The following is a 13,264-nucleotide window of genomic DNA, read 5'->3' on the forward strand; positions in this document are numbered from 1 at the left end:
GTGTGGCGTACAGTGCCCTTAGATGAGGTTGTCTTATCTCAAATATTTGTGTACAATTAAGTTAACTCAAGACTTACATGATTTTAGACCTTGCACAAAGCTGTTGGGCCCAGTGTTCCAGCTTTGTGCCTGTGACTTGATGGTGCTGGAATCTGTGTGACATCTGGAGTCTAAGTGTTTTACTGGGATTTGGTGGTAAAGTGCATGGGGTTTCTAGTACTTGCTGGCCAAAGGGGTTCACCTGTTCTGCATAGAAATACACACATTTTAGTTTCTTGTGCTCACTGCTTGATGAATGGGCATCCTCAGAAGGCAGTCAGAGCATGTCTGTTTGTGCCACTCTTGGCCTGCAAAGTCTGGAGTTGGAGTAGGGAGCAGAAGCGAGCCAGTGATGATGCTCTTGGCAGTGCAGCACAGACTCACTGCCCAGGTACCAGAGCAGCAGCAGGAAACAAGTGTGTCCAATTTCTGTACAGGATGCGATTTCCATGCTCGTCAGATAGTGGAAACTGGAATAAATAGAATTAATGATCTCTTGGGACCATTGCAGACAGTGTGAGTGGAAGTTCTTCGGCAGAGAGCTGCAGTTTCCCACTCATTTCAGTGCCCTGAAATGTCCTCACCAGATACACAAAGAAGGAAAATTCTGCTGCTATCCCACACTTTCTCCAACCATCTTCCACATCAAATGCTCACAAATGAATGAAGGATGAGATTGGAAGCAAAGGTGGGAAGAAAAGTTCATCACTTCCACTGGAGAGAGAATGCTCCAGAGGAATCACTGCTGAGCCTGGTGCTGTTCCTGAGGACTGATCAATATTCAGAGTAGTAAAGGGGTCCAGAAATCTGGCAATTACTTAGAGAGGAGCAAAGTGCACAGCAGTACCCTGTAATAGCTTGATATGCCCAAATCTTGGAATATGTGCTGCTGTGCTCTAAGTTACAGCATCCTCGAAGGGATATATTAGCACTATAGGGTGACAGACTCCACAAGAGTCCCATCACTTCAGCATCCTGCTTCCCTGATTTTCCATTTTTAGTCTCCAAACTCAGGGCAGTCTAGGGGAGTAGTTTGTGCTGAGGTCACCGCTCTTCCTTGCTGAGGAGCAGTGAGCTGGGAGTTGGGAGGACTCGGACCTGGGAGCCCAGCAGCACTGCCAGGTCCTGGAATTAGGGGGCAGATAGGGAACAGTCCTCTAGGAGGACAGACTAAATACATTAAGGCTCTGTCCTTTCCAGTCTTGCCTTCGTGGGAGCTGGGCAGATCCTTTGAGAGCTAGCTTTGAGTGCTGGAGTGCTCCTGGGACTATGGATCATGACTTACAATTAGGTCTGGTTTTCTCTGCTGATTGCAGAGCCTTTGTAATTCTGACACCACCATGCCCCCCTCCTCAAGATCCCACATGTGTACCTCCTTGACAAATTCCAGCCCTAATTCTGAAAGGACCCACTGCTGAGGTGGCAGCTACTTATTAAAGGTCCAGTCTTCACAGTAGAAAAGGAACTGGAAAAGAAATGAAAATTTTAATTAATGCTACTGATGGTTTATAGAAGAAAAGCAGTAAGAAACACCTTTGGTGTGAGACCGATATTAAACTATTTTTTAAATTACTTTTCCTCCTTTGAAAGCAAAAAATAATTAACTGTGAAGTGCTGGCAATGTAATACCAGCTCTGAATGGTGGTGCATATATTTAATACTTCAGTTGTCCAGTTCTGAGAGATCCCAGGGGACAGGGTTTATAACAAGCATATTATCTTCTCATCAAAGAGGTATTTTTTCATTTTAGAGGAACAGCATAGCTCAATAAATGATATTCACCAAATCCCAAACTAATTGAAGTCAGGAAGGTGCTCCAGAGGCCATCCAGCCCAAGGCCCCACTACAGCAGGCCCAATTAAAGCAGGTTATTTATGGCTTTGTCCAGCAGAGTCATGAATAGTTCCAAGAAGAGAGATTTCCTAATTTTTCTGGACTCTCTTTCAATCTTTGATGACCCTTATAAGGACAAAGGAGTTTTTCCCATACCACAATTTTCGAAATTGCTCGCATCCCACCTCACGCTTGTTGTCTCTGCTACAGTGCATCTCCAAGAAAAATCTGGCTCCATCTTCTCTGTGCCTTCCCACTGCAGACAGCATTAAGATCTCCCCGTACCTTCTCTTCCATCTGAACAAACCCGGTTCACTCAGCTTCTCCCCATGTGTCACTCACTGCCCTTCCCTAACCATCTTGGAGACCTGCTGCTGAACTCTGTATTAATGCATTTCCTCACTGGAGAGCCCCAAAATGGAGAAGATACTTCAGGTACATTGTTAGGTTGGGTGAAACTGATTCTGCAGTCGGAAGTCCCAAATTTAATGTTAGCAATAAGCCTCTGGCCTCAGCATAAGAAGTTTCTGTCTCCTCTGTTGGCAATGCACGCCCATAACCAGACTGGGGATTTTGCAGCGTGGCAGAAATGCTTTAAGAAGAAAACCAGGGTTTCAGCAGATAATTAAAAATAAAAATAGGTGTAGGTGTCAGATCAGCCATGAGTCCAAACTGTCACAGATCCAAGCTCTAAATATCCTTTGAAATGCACACCCCAGCAAAGTAGGCAGCTGGACACACAGTTTGGATGCATCCCGATGCGAGCAGTGCTGCCAGTGTGGGAGCACAGCCCGCTCCACTCTGCAGGGTGACCAAGGCAGCAGCAGCAGGGCGTGGACCCTGCACTGCACTCAGTGCAGGAGGGGGTGTTGAGGTAAAGCTGCTGCAGAAATCACATCACATAAGAGCTGCAGGACTGCAGGTGCACAACCCCTGGTGCTCCACACCTCTTGCAGGTCAAAGAGAAAGGCATGGGGACAGATGCACCCAGGCCACTGGGAGCCATTGGGGATTCTTCTTCTCCAGGCTGGTTTTTTCTCAATGATGAGAGTTCAGCAGATCCCTTCTCTGGCACCAAGTGTGGGTGACAGGGAGGGAGTAATGGAGCCAACTCAGGGGGTTTTAAGGAACATTTGAGCACATTGATGTGGAGGCAGAAAGAAGAGCCGTAGGAAAATGAGGGACAGTGGAGTGCTCCCTCCCTGCCACCATGCTGTCATGCTGCTGCTGCTGGCTGGCAGCGGGGTTAAGTCTTTGTGTGGCTTGAAACAGCTTGTAAAATATTGTTAAATGGCTTGAAATTCTCAAGATGATTTGGATCAAAGTGCAGACTTCCAGACTTTTATTATTTGTATTTGTGAGGTGATGGGTTTTTTTCCCCTCTTTTAATCAGACTGTGACTTCCCATGTATTTCTGTGATAAATCACTCACTTGTGTCATTTAGAAATAATCAAAGGATTGGCAGCAAGAGAAGATTTTGCTATATCATGCATGTATATGTATATATTCCATTTTACTCTAATGGATTGTTCCAGGTACGTGAAAGGCCCAGGACACTGAGAGGCAGATACCCACAAAGAGAATGTGTTTTTACAGCAAAACCTGTTGTTAAAGCCAAGTTGCCATGTTCAGAATACTAAATTATCAGGAGCAATTTCCATCCCATTGCTCATGACATGTGCATGGAGGATGCTTCTCTTCATAGCCATCTCTCATCCTCCAATAGTCAGTCACTCAGAGTTATAGCTCTGCCATTTTACAACACCAGAAATCCTCCTGAGAAGCTATTTGCAATGCATATGAGTGGTTTTTAATTTAACATTTGTTTTCAGGAGCAAATAGGCAATTGCCTCAAAAGAGGAGAACTAACAAACCCCACAAAACTCGCATTGGCCTCACATAACTCATCAATGTGAGAAGACGCCCCGCATGGTGCTGACAATATTGTTAAAATGTCACCTGTTATTTATGCCACTGCAGCCAAACGTGACATTTATGGCTGTAAATGAGCAGCAGGTTTAAGGAACAAGTGGAGAGGCTGAGTCCCCCGTGCCTGTGGCTGCCCTTGGGCTGCAGCCCAGCCCGGGGACCCCGGCACCTTCTGCGCTGCTGCCGCAGTCTCACGTCTCATAAAGTTGGTGGCTAATTGAAAAGTGCTTACTCCTCTTTCACTCCAGCACTTAGTGCTGCCTCTGTGGTTTTTTGGAGGGAGGAGCAGCCAATAACCCTGCTGCTAATGAAGTGTTGAAGCTCGAACATAAAGCAGCAATTCACCGTAGGTCATGTATGGAAAATGCCTCTGCCTGCCCGGAGCTGTTCTTTCTTCAGTGCGCAGGGTTTCTTTTCTGGCACTCCTGAAGCTAAGCTGCCAGCAAGATATAAACTGAAAGGGACTCAATTACAGCCTGTCTACTCTTCATCAGGGTGCCCAGGTTGTCTTGCCTTGCAAGCCACATATTAACCCCCAAACAGTGCTGTGCTGCTCTGCACAGAGCTGCTGACATCCCTGGGCGCTGTACCCCGGTGAGAAATGACCCCTCTGCGTGCCCTGCCTCACCTCCCAGCCCTCCACTGGCACTTCCAGACTTGGAAGTGGCTGTTGGGTCCCCAGCTTCTCAGGACTGCAAGACCTGGCAGCCCACCCTGGTAGCTGGGGCTTGGCTGGACACCAAAGTCCCAGCAAAGGAGTTGGATCTTACAGGTTTGGAGCCAGTACTATGGAAACAATCTTATACTTGCAGGCAATAATGGATATCTTTTCTTTCAGGATGGGTAAAAACAAGTCCCTCAGAGAGCTGGTTCCCTCTGTGGAAGCACCTGACAGACTCCTCTGGGTGCAGACAGACCACTTCTGAGCCTGCAGGACTCTATTTGGTTCTTTCCAAGGACAATTTCTAGAGGCCAGCTACAGTCAAATAATTGTTACAAGGAAAAATTTTAGCATAAAAATAAGTGTTTGAAAAAAACTATTAGATTCCTCCCAAACCCACAACCTGTCATTCTTTGAGAGGCTTTCTGGTCTCAAATCCATCTTGGTAAAGACAAGAAGTGAAAGTGACAAGCAACAGTGATTATTGCAAACCTTATTATATGTAACAAATGAGAATAACAGAAAGTCTCGTAGCTGTGCAAACAAGTCACCAGCTAGGAAAGAGACAGCTGATGGAAGAAGATAAAACATTAATGAAAAAATCCTGGGTTTAAAGATTAAGGGCAAGAAGGCATTATTTAAGTATACTAAGACCTAACAAAATCCTTGCAATCATACAGGAGGATAAGATTCATAGGGACCTCTTGGACCATCAAATCCTCATGCTATCTGTATTGCCATATCAAACAATCTTCTGCATGGAAATAGTAGTATTAAAGTAGTTCTTTTTTGCCCCTAGATCCCAAGGGATGGAAGGGAGTGTGGAAAGCATTTTAGAACCTGGTATTTTGATTGGTTACAGCCGCCTTGTGATTTCATACTTTAACTTTTTTTGTTGGCATTTCACATCCATTCTCTTTCTAACAAAAATGCCACTCATCAGGTTCAGTAACATCTCTTCCCTTTGTCAGCCCCTGTAGCTACAATGTTAAAGGTGGCAGAATTGCCAATTGTGATAACACAAACAGAAGAAATATTCATTGAATATTTACGTTGTGTATTTGGAAAGAAATAGGATGTGCTTATTTCACAGGAAGGAAGAAATACTTTCTATCTCATCAGCAGCAATGGGTAGATTGTTGCAGCCATCACAGCAGCGCACAGAAGTACTACCAGAAAACTGTGACCAAGAATATTGAAAGAAGTGTCTGAGGAGCTTCCTGAAACACTGGGAGTATTTGTAGAACATATTGAAAGACAGGGGAAGCTACAAAGGGCCAGAGAAATGACTGCTGGTTAAACAGCATGACCCAGGGTTGTCCCCAGAAATGGGTGGGACATTCTGGGCACTGCTCCCTTGCATGTGCAGAAGATTTGGTTGCAAGCCTGTCTGGTCCCCCCGCAGGCAGGCTGGGCACCTGTGCAGTGGTAATGCATGCCTGGTGTCATGCTGATCATGTGCCAGCCAGCAGCATGGCAACCCCTTCAAACTCTGAGCCCATACCTGGATTTCCTAAGTCAAATCAGTCTGTCACTAGTCCCAGGCAAAATTATTGCTAAGCACATATGGGAGGTGAATAAAGCATTAATGAATGGGAGCATACTCAATGCCAGCAAATGCTGGAACCTATTTTCTTAAAAGCAATCAATGAAACCTCTTATAAAAATGAGATTTTTTTATTTATCTGATTAAAGTTATCTTTATAGATCACTGGAAGTAAGAGACATCTATTTGACAGTTGCATGTGTCCTTCTCATTTAAAAAAAAAGACAATTAAAAAATCAGTGTAGCCAGGACTGCATTGGTGAAATTAAAGACTGGCTCGTAGATGTCCAAGTAATTGTCAAAAAAGAGAGCTCAGTCAGTATTTTTCATGACAACTTCAAGTTCGGTCCAGAGAAGATCAAGAACTGACTTTGGCTGTGATCTATAAATACTCACAAGGGCAGCACTTTCTGGCAGTAAGTAGATAGATCTGTCATCATCTAGCTAAGCTAGATTTGTAAAATAGTGCTGCTAAGAACAATCATACACAAGTTCCAGGTAGGAAGAAGAAAGGATTTGAACAGGGAACAGTTGATTATTAGCCCAGCTCATTAGGCAAGTAGTGGATTTATACCTGTTTGAAACCTTGTATTTGCCCAGACAAACTGTGCAGGCAGCCCTGGTGAGTGCTGGTGGCCACCAAGTCTCATTCAGGGCAGCTCCCTGTCCCGTGCCACGTCGGATGGCAGTGTTTGGGAGCGCCTGTCACTGCATCAAGCTTTGTCTCTCTCTCTTCTTGGGGGTGTGCAGGGCAGCCACCAAACCCAGAGATGAGACAGCAACACCCATCGGTGACACCTCTTGCCAGAGCAGCCACCTGATTGTTGGCTGCATGCGCTGTTTCCAAACAGCCGCCTGGGCTGCTTCAGGCAGCTGCTCGCAAGCACTGCAGACAGACACCTGAATTTCATTATCCCCTGTTGCACAGGAATCACTCAGCTAGATATCTGAGGTCATATCACATTACTTCTGGCACTGCAATGGCTGTGAAGTTACCTTGGGAAGGGAGGATGCTGCATAATCACCTCCCTAAGCATCAGGTCTCAGTAAAAAAAACTACTGGGGCTACCTGAAAGCACAAAATGATGGGTCAGGGATTAATTAACCAAGACAGACTTGGCTGACCAGTAATGCCCATAGGACTCCCAAATGAGAACAAATGCTTTCCTGGTAGGAAGATCATCTTTGCCCTGGCAGAGACGTCAATGCCATGTGAGACCTTGCTGCACCTCATGGCTGCTGCTCAGTGGATAAACAGATCTCTGCTGTTAAAACAGAAAGATGAACAAAGGGCTAACTTGGAGTAGTTGTGGTAATGGTATCTCAGGCACGTTTCCATAAGCAAGAGGTGAAGGTGCATCAGAGCAGACCTGTGCAGTGAAACCATTTGGGGTGGGGGGGCTGGTTCAGACCAGCTCTGGTTTGGACCTGTGGACTGAATCACTGTTAGCAGCTTTAAGGCTGCTCCACTCTGCAAGCCAAAGCAGGAGATGAGGCATAACCAGGAAAGTCACATCAAAAGCACTCAGGTAATCCAAACTGAAATGCTGAGTCTGAAATACCTCCAGGTGCTCACAGTGCAATATGCAGGGGAATAATGGAGATGGATATTGGCACATCTTTTACTTACGAAGAAGTTGCTTAACAAGAAAAGCTTTTTTCCCTTCAAGCCATCACAGACGGTCATCCAACTCTGTGAGGGTGCCAGACTCTCATGTCTGCTGTTCAACTAATGATCCTTCTGTTCCTAATCACACCATGGCTGATAATGACGTGGGAAGGACAATTTTGCTTATTCTCTTATTTCTCCTCCTTTAAACAGGTACCTTGAACAAAATTAATATATGTACTACACTGCATCTTCATGTCATTGGAAGAAAACAAAAATGCCAGGGGTATCTTTCTTGTATAGCTGTCCCTCTCTGAAAATGATGAATTTCAGCATATAGAAGTAATAGCTTAACGCAAAATCAGTGTTGAGCATATTCTGCAGAATCTGATCCAAAGCCTGAGGAAATCTATAGAACATTTTTTTAAATCTATGACAGGGCTATGAACAGACTCACAGAGCAGTTTCCCACAATGTCAAGCAGACTGGCTTAGATGTACCATGATTGTAGGTTCCTCTACAATGTCCACGAAACAAAGGCATTCAGAGTGAGAGACACACAGCATGTAGGAAAGATCTGCCTCTTGTCCTAAAGATCTCAGCAAAACAAATCAAAACATCTGTCCAAACACACAAGATTGAGTCTACAGAGCTCTAAGCACTCTTTGAGGTGATGCTCTTGCCTCTCAGCCTTTGGAGAACCAAGAAAGTGTTGAATCCCACGGTTTAGTGAAGCAGGAAGTCCTTTCCTCTACTTTTTTCCTCTGGACATCACTGGCTTTGTTGTTCTTCCCCCTATTCTTGTTTTCTGAGCATGCAGAGAAGGCAAATGACCAAATAATGAATGCTCAGACATTTTCAGTTGGCTTATGACATGGCATGAATTTGCTGTAATGGTAGGAGTTTGTATTCATCATCAGAGTTTCATTTCAATTCTTGTTCTTGATCTGCCCATCTTTCCTAATACTCACAAGATACAAGGAAATGACATTGCCATAGCCAATTATATATTAGGTAGGGGAGAGCTACTGATGATCAAAGGCTGACACACTTCTCTTCACATGTATGGAAAAAACATTTTTGTTATTCAGAAGCAGCACTTAATCCCAATTAAGCAATAAACTGTTTTTGCAAGGTACAGAGAAATGGTTACAAGACCCCTCTGTGGAGATTGCTTGAGAAATTGCAGCAATGGGCATTGTAAGAGCAAAAGGGGGAGAAAACATCACAAACAGGAATGGAATGGGACTAAGTGATACTTCCCCACCCAACTGTGTGCATTTGTCTGTGGCTGTAGGGGTGACAATGGGAAAACCCCCCCTAGATTTCTGCTGCCTTGAGCAGGGATTGCTGCTAACCATCCAGTGTTAGTGGTGTAGGCACCCCAGGAAGCATGACTATGCCCCTTGCTGCAGCCAGCTCCCCACATGCTGTGGGGTACAAAGAAATGCTCCCTTCTTATCCAATGGTTAGTCCCAAGCGCCCATCTGCCCCTCCATCTTTTTCTACTATCAGCTGCAAACATCACTGGCGTTCTTTTCCTGCAGTCTCTCAACATCCTTTGTTTGTACACTACTATTTATTATTTAAAGCAGTCCCTGTATTATTTAACTCACTGAGCATTTCTGGGATATGGTTTCCATGAAAAAGGCTGTGCAGCACCCCTCTGTTGAACTGTGAAATAGCAACATCCTCCTCTGTGGGAACAAATGCCACTCACAGTTATTCTCAGGTGGTTTTGAAGTCCATAAACATACACACACACACATAGCATGCGTACATTTGTGTCTGTGCACATCCTTTCATGTCTCTATGGTATGTGTCAGAAGAATGTCATAACCTGCCAGATATTCTGGAAAGCCTTTGCTCAGCTGCAGCTTTCTGCCCTCCATGCTGTTTATCCTGCATCTTTGGCTACTCCATCACCACACCAGACTGTTTTCCAAAGAGCTTTTGCTTGTGGTGCTGTGTCTCAGATCCCAGCCATGGATTTTCTCCCCTCCACATCCAAACTGGCCACTTTCTCCTAAGCTGCAGGTTTTTGATAGCAAACATGCCCAAAGGATGAAACAAATTGGCCAACCAATTCACAAACACTGTCTCTCTTCTCCAGCCCCAAAGACATTTGGTTTTCATTGCATTATTTTTATATCTAAAAATACCAATACTTCTAGTTTGGGCTAAGACTGAGTCTGTTTTTTGCCTACGATTCTTTCTGCTGATCCACCACAAGACACATTCCAGCTGAATCTTCAGTCTCAGGGATCATGGGCTGTTGTGTGGTTTATTTATTTTTTGGCTGTGATTTGTCAGTCTCCCTCTGACTTCTCCCCACGCCACTCCTCTTCCTCTCATTCAGCCATAGGCTTGCAGAGCCCTGGGCTATGCATGCTGTGCAGATCTGTTTTAGTTCCCTGTCAATTATTCCTCCCTGTTTACGGTAACAGCTCATATCACATTTTATTACTGTGGCTCATGTGCCTTTCACATCATTGCTTTTGAAACACTGAATTTATTCTGAAACGCGTCTGGTTTTCAGTCTAGCTCCTCACTGTTTCCTAATCCCAGGAGGATTTTATTGTTGGTTTTGCATCTTTTTTGCCAGCTGCAGCTGTGTCCATGTTCCAGGATTATTGCTCAGGTTGCTGTGAGAAACATGGAAATGTTTTTCCTTCTCTTCTCTGACCTTCCAAGCCCTTTAGCTACTTCTGCCCTATCTGCTCTCCTTTCTGAGCCTTAAGTGCTGTGCTCCCTTCCCGGCCATTGTGTCGGACACAAAGATGAAACGACCGGGGCGTGTGAAAGCGCTTGACAACGCTTCAATATTATCTTCTCCTGCAGGATATCACAGTTAACCCTGGGTCTCCACTTCTTTTTACAACTGCCTTATTTTCATTTTGAGGGAACTCGCAGCAGCATGGAATTAATATCTCAGCTGCTGCCATGCTCAGGCAGAGAGCCAGCTTCCTCTCCCAGCGCGTCGCCCAAGTGTCTCGCACTCGAGCACCTGCATCCCTGCACGAGTAAGGGCAGCCCGGAGCTGTTTATCCCTCTTGCTGTTCCTCCACGTCAGTGTGCCCTTCTGTCAGGGCCTGATTCCACCTGTGAAGCTGAATTTTCTAGAGGGCAAACACGATCATTTTAGAGAAGATCTTGCTACCCCTGAAGGAGGGGAGCTGATGTTTCTGATAGGCTCTTTTTAAAAACCCAGTATAGCTGATCTGGAGTGGGGAATGGGAGCAATGTACTCTGTTTATAATGTAAACAGGTTTTAAAACTTCCCCAGACACTTGTACTTTTGCCAGCTCCAAATGATAAAAAAGCACATGTCAGGTCTCAAAACACAAGATTGTCTTTAAAATTCATTACATTTAAGAATATAAATTTTGAACGTTTATTCACTCTTCCCCCTCCAGCCTGGAATTGTATTTGATAGAACCTTCCTTCTTTGAGAAAGGAAGCTTTTACCTCAGATACTGGAGCATGGAAAATAGGAAATGCACAGAGAGGTTATAGCTCAGGAACAGCTCAATGCTTCAGTGACTTTGACAAAACTTAATTTTACTACTCCAGGGTTTAGGGTTTTGGGAAAAGGAGGGAGAAAAAAAGATAGGCTTGGATGGAAGAAGTAGGAGAAACCCCTGGAGAGACTGATGCTGAGAAAAGAGGTTAGCTGCTTCTTTCTCCAAGACTTGCTGTCCCCCACCAATTCCAAAAACTCAGGCTTCCTCTTTCATTAGCACAATGTAACTTGTCACAGCTTGGGCAAAGTAGGCTGAAAAAGTAAGACTTTTCTACTCCTAAGAGCCTATTGTCCTGGTTGACAATATTCTCCCTACCTCTAGAACCCCCTCCTCCTTATATCCTGGCAGAAGTCTTTCTAGGAAAGGATTTTAGGGTTATCAGGATACAAGCTGCATCCAGAAAGTGGGGGACCAGACCCATATATTTTTTCCTGTGGGTGGCAGAAACAACCAGGAGAAATTTGGGGAGCATTTCACCCAAAGTGTGTATCTGGCTATTGCAGGAAGAGAGAGCATGCAGGAACATGAGGGCTCCATGGAGTTATCAGTGTCTTACAGAGCAGAGGAAGCTGTTTCTGAGCAGCTTTTGTACTACACATGCTCCAGTGTAGCTATTCAAGGCAGGCATTAGAGATTTCAATCACAGCTTGTGGTTCTCAATGAACTTGGAGCAATCCACACCCTTTCTGAACCTCAGTTTGCTGTTTCTAAGAGATAGCAAGAGTGAAATCCTTCTACTACAAAGTTCATGTTAATAAAGCAGGTGGATACCCTTCAATTACTACAGGAAAGGCACACAGAGCATTTTGGTTTATTGTGGTTGTATGAAGACTGAAACTCTTGCCTATTTTCTATCAAAAAGCATAATACCTTAGTCAGCCTTTTCTGATAGCAGGAAGGAAGCAAAAAGCCAAATCACAAAACAAATCTATGAAGTTCAATGTGAAGACACAGAAAACTTAAATACAGGCTATTACTCAGTGTAGCACCACTAAATGTAAACTAGGTAACCAGATGAATAACCACAACTGCTGCTGATTACTTATGAGCACTACTGAAAGCAAAGTGTGACCCTAAATGTTATCTGCTGGGAAAGAATATAAGCCAACTTTTCCTTCCAAGAAATGAGATAGCTTCCAATCTGTATAAGCAATGGAAGACAGGGAACTAGAACACAAAGAACAATTGCTAAAAAATAGGTAAGGAATTAATAACATAGTTGTTGTGTGAGCAGCTACAGCAAAATAAGGTGATAAATAGCAGACAACTGGGGCTTATAGTGCATCTGAAAAGCCAATTTAATTATAGCCTTTGACAGGATAACAAGCCTAGTGGACAAAAAATTCTCCACAGCAGCTATGTCTATCGTTCCCTGAGATGAGCTTGTATGTGGATTACTGAAATCTGAATGGTGCTTCTCAAACCCCAGCTCTTCCAGCATGTGCCAAATGCAGGGAAGTGTGTCCTGCCACACAGTGTCTTGCAGCCAACACACCCATTTAAACTCCACGGCTGTTCTAAGCATGTTTTCTCACCCTCCACATATATGAAAGCCACTGAATGAAAAGTGGATTACATCACATCCTTTTTTATACAAAGGATCTGAATCCTCTACTCCAAACTACCAGAGGGCTCAGGAGCACAGCTATGCAGATGTTTTGCTGTTAGAGCAAGCAGTAGAGGCGAAGCACACAATTTTGGTTTATTTTGCCATCAGATGGTAGTCAGCAGTTTGCTGGAGGTGGAAAAATCGTTGGAGCTGTGAACAAACACCCTCATCCAAATAACGTCGTGAAGGCTGTTGCTCAAAGGTGCGTTCTTCCCTCCTCCTCGTCACCCACTCGCCTGCCTGATCTCCCATGCTGGGAGGTGGCATTGTTCAAGCATCCTGACTCCTTTCAGCCAGCATGGGAGGAGCTCATTCCTTGGCTCTCTGTCAGGCAACTAGAAAGGGTTCCAGGAGAGGGATAAAAGGGTGTAAATTTAAGCCAGACGCTCTCTGAAGATGAGCTCCATTTGGAATGCCAGCCATGGTCAGTATATTGGCATTACTGCAATGAAAGATGTTTGTTCCCTGTGTCCTGGGTTTGGATCTACAAACACCATGGGCTCCAGTGGTTAA

Source organism: Pyrgilauda ruficollis, unplaced genomic scaffold, assembly GCF_017590135.1.
Source record: "Pyrgilauda ruficollis isolate IOZ18807 unplaced genomic scaffold, ASM1759013v1 scaffold17, whole genome shotgun sequence".
Classification (NCBI taxonomy): domain Eukaryota; kingdom Metazoa; phylum Chordata; class Aves; order Passeriformes; family Passeridae; genus Pyrgilauda; species Pyrgilauda ruficollis.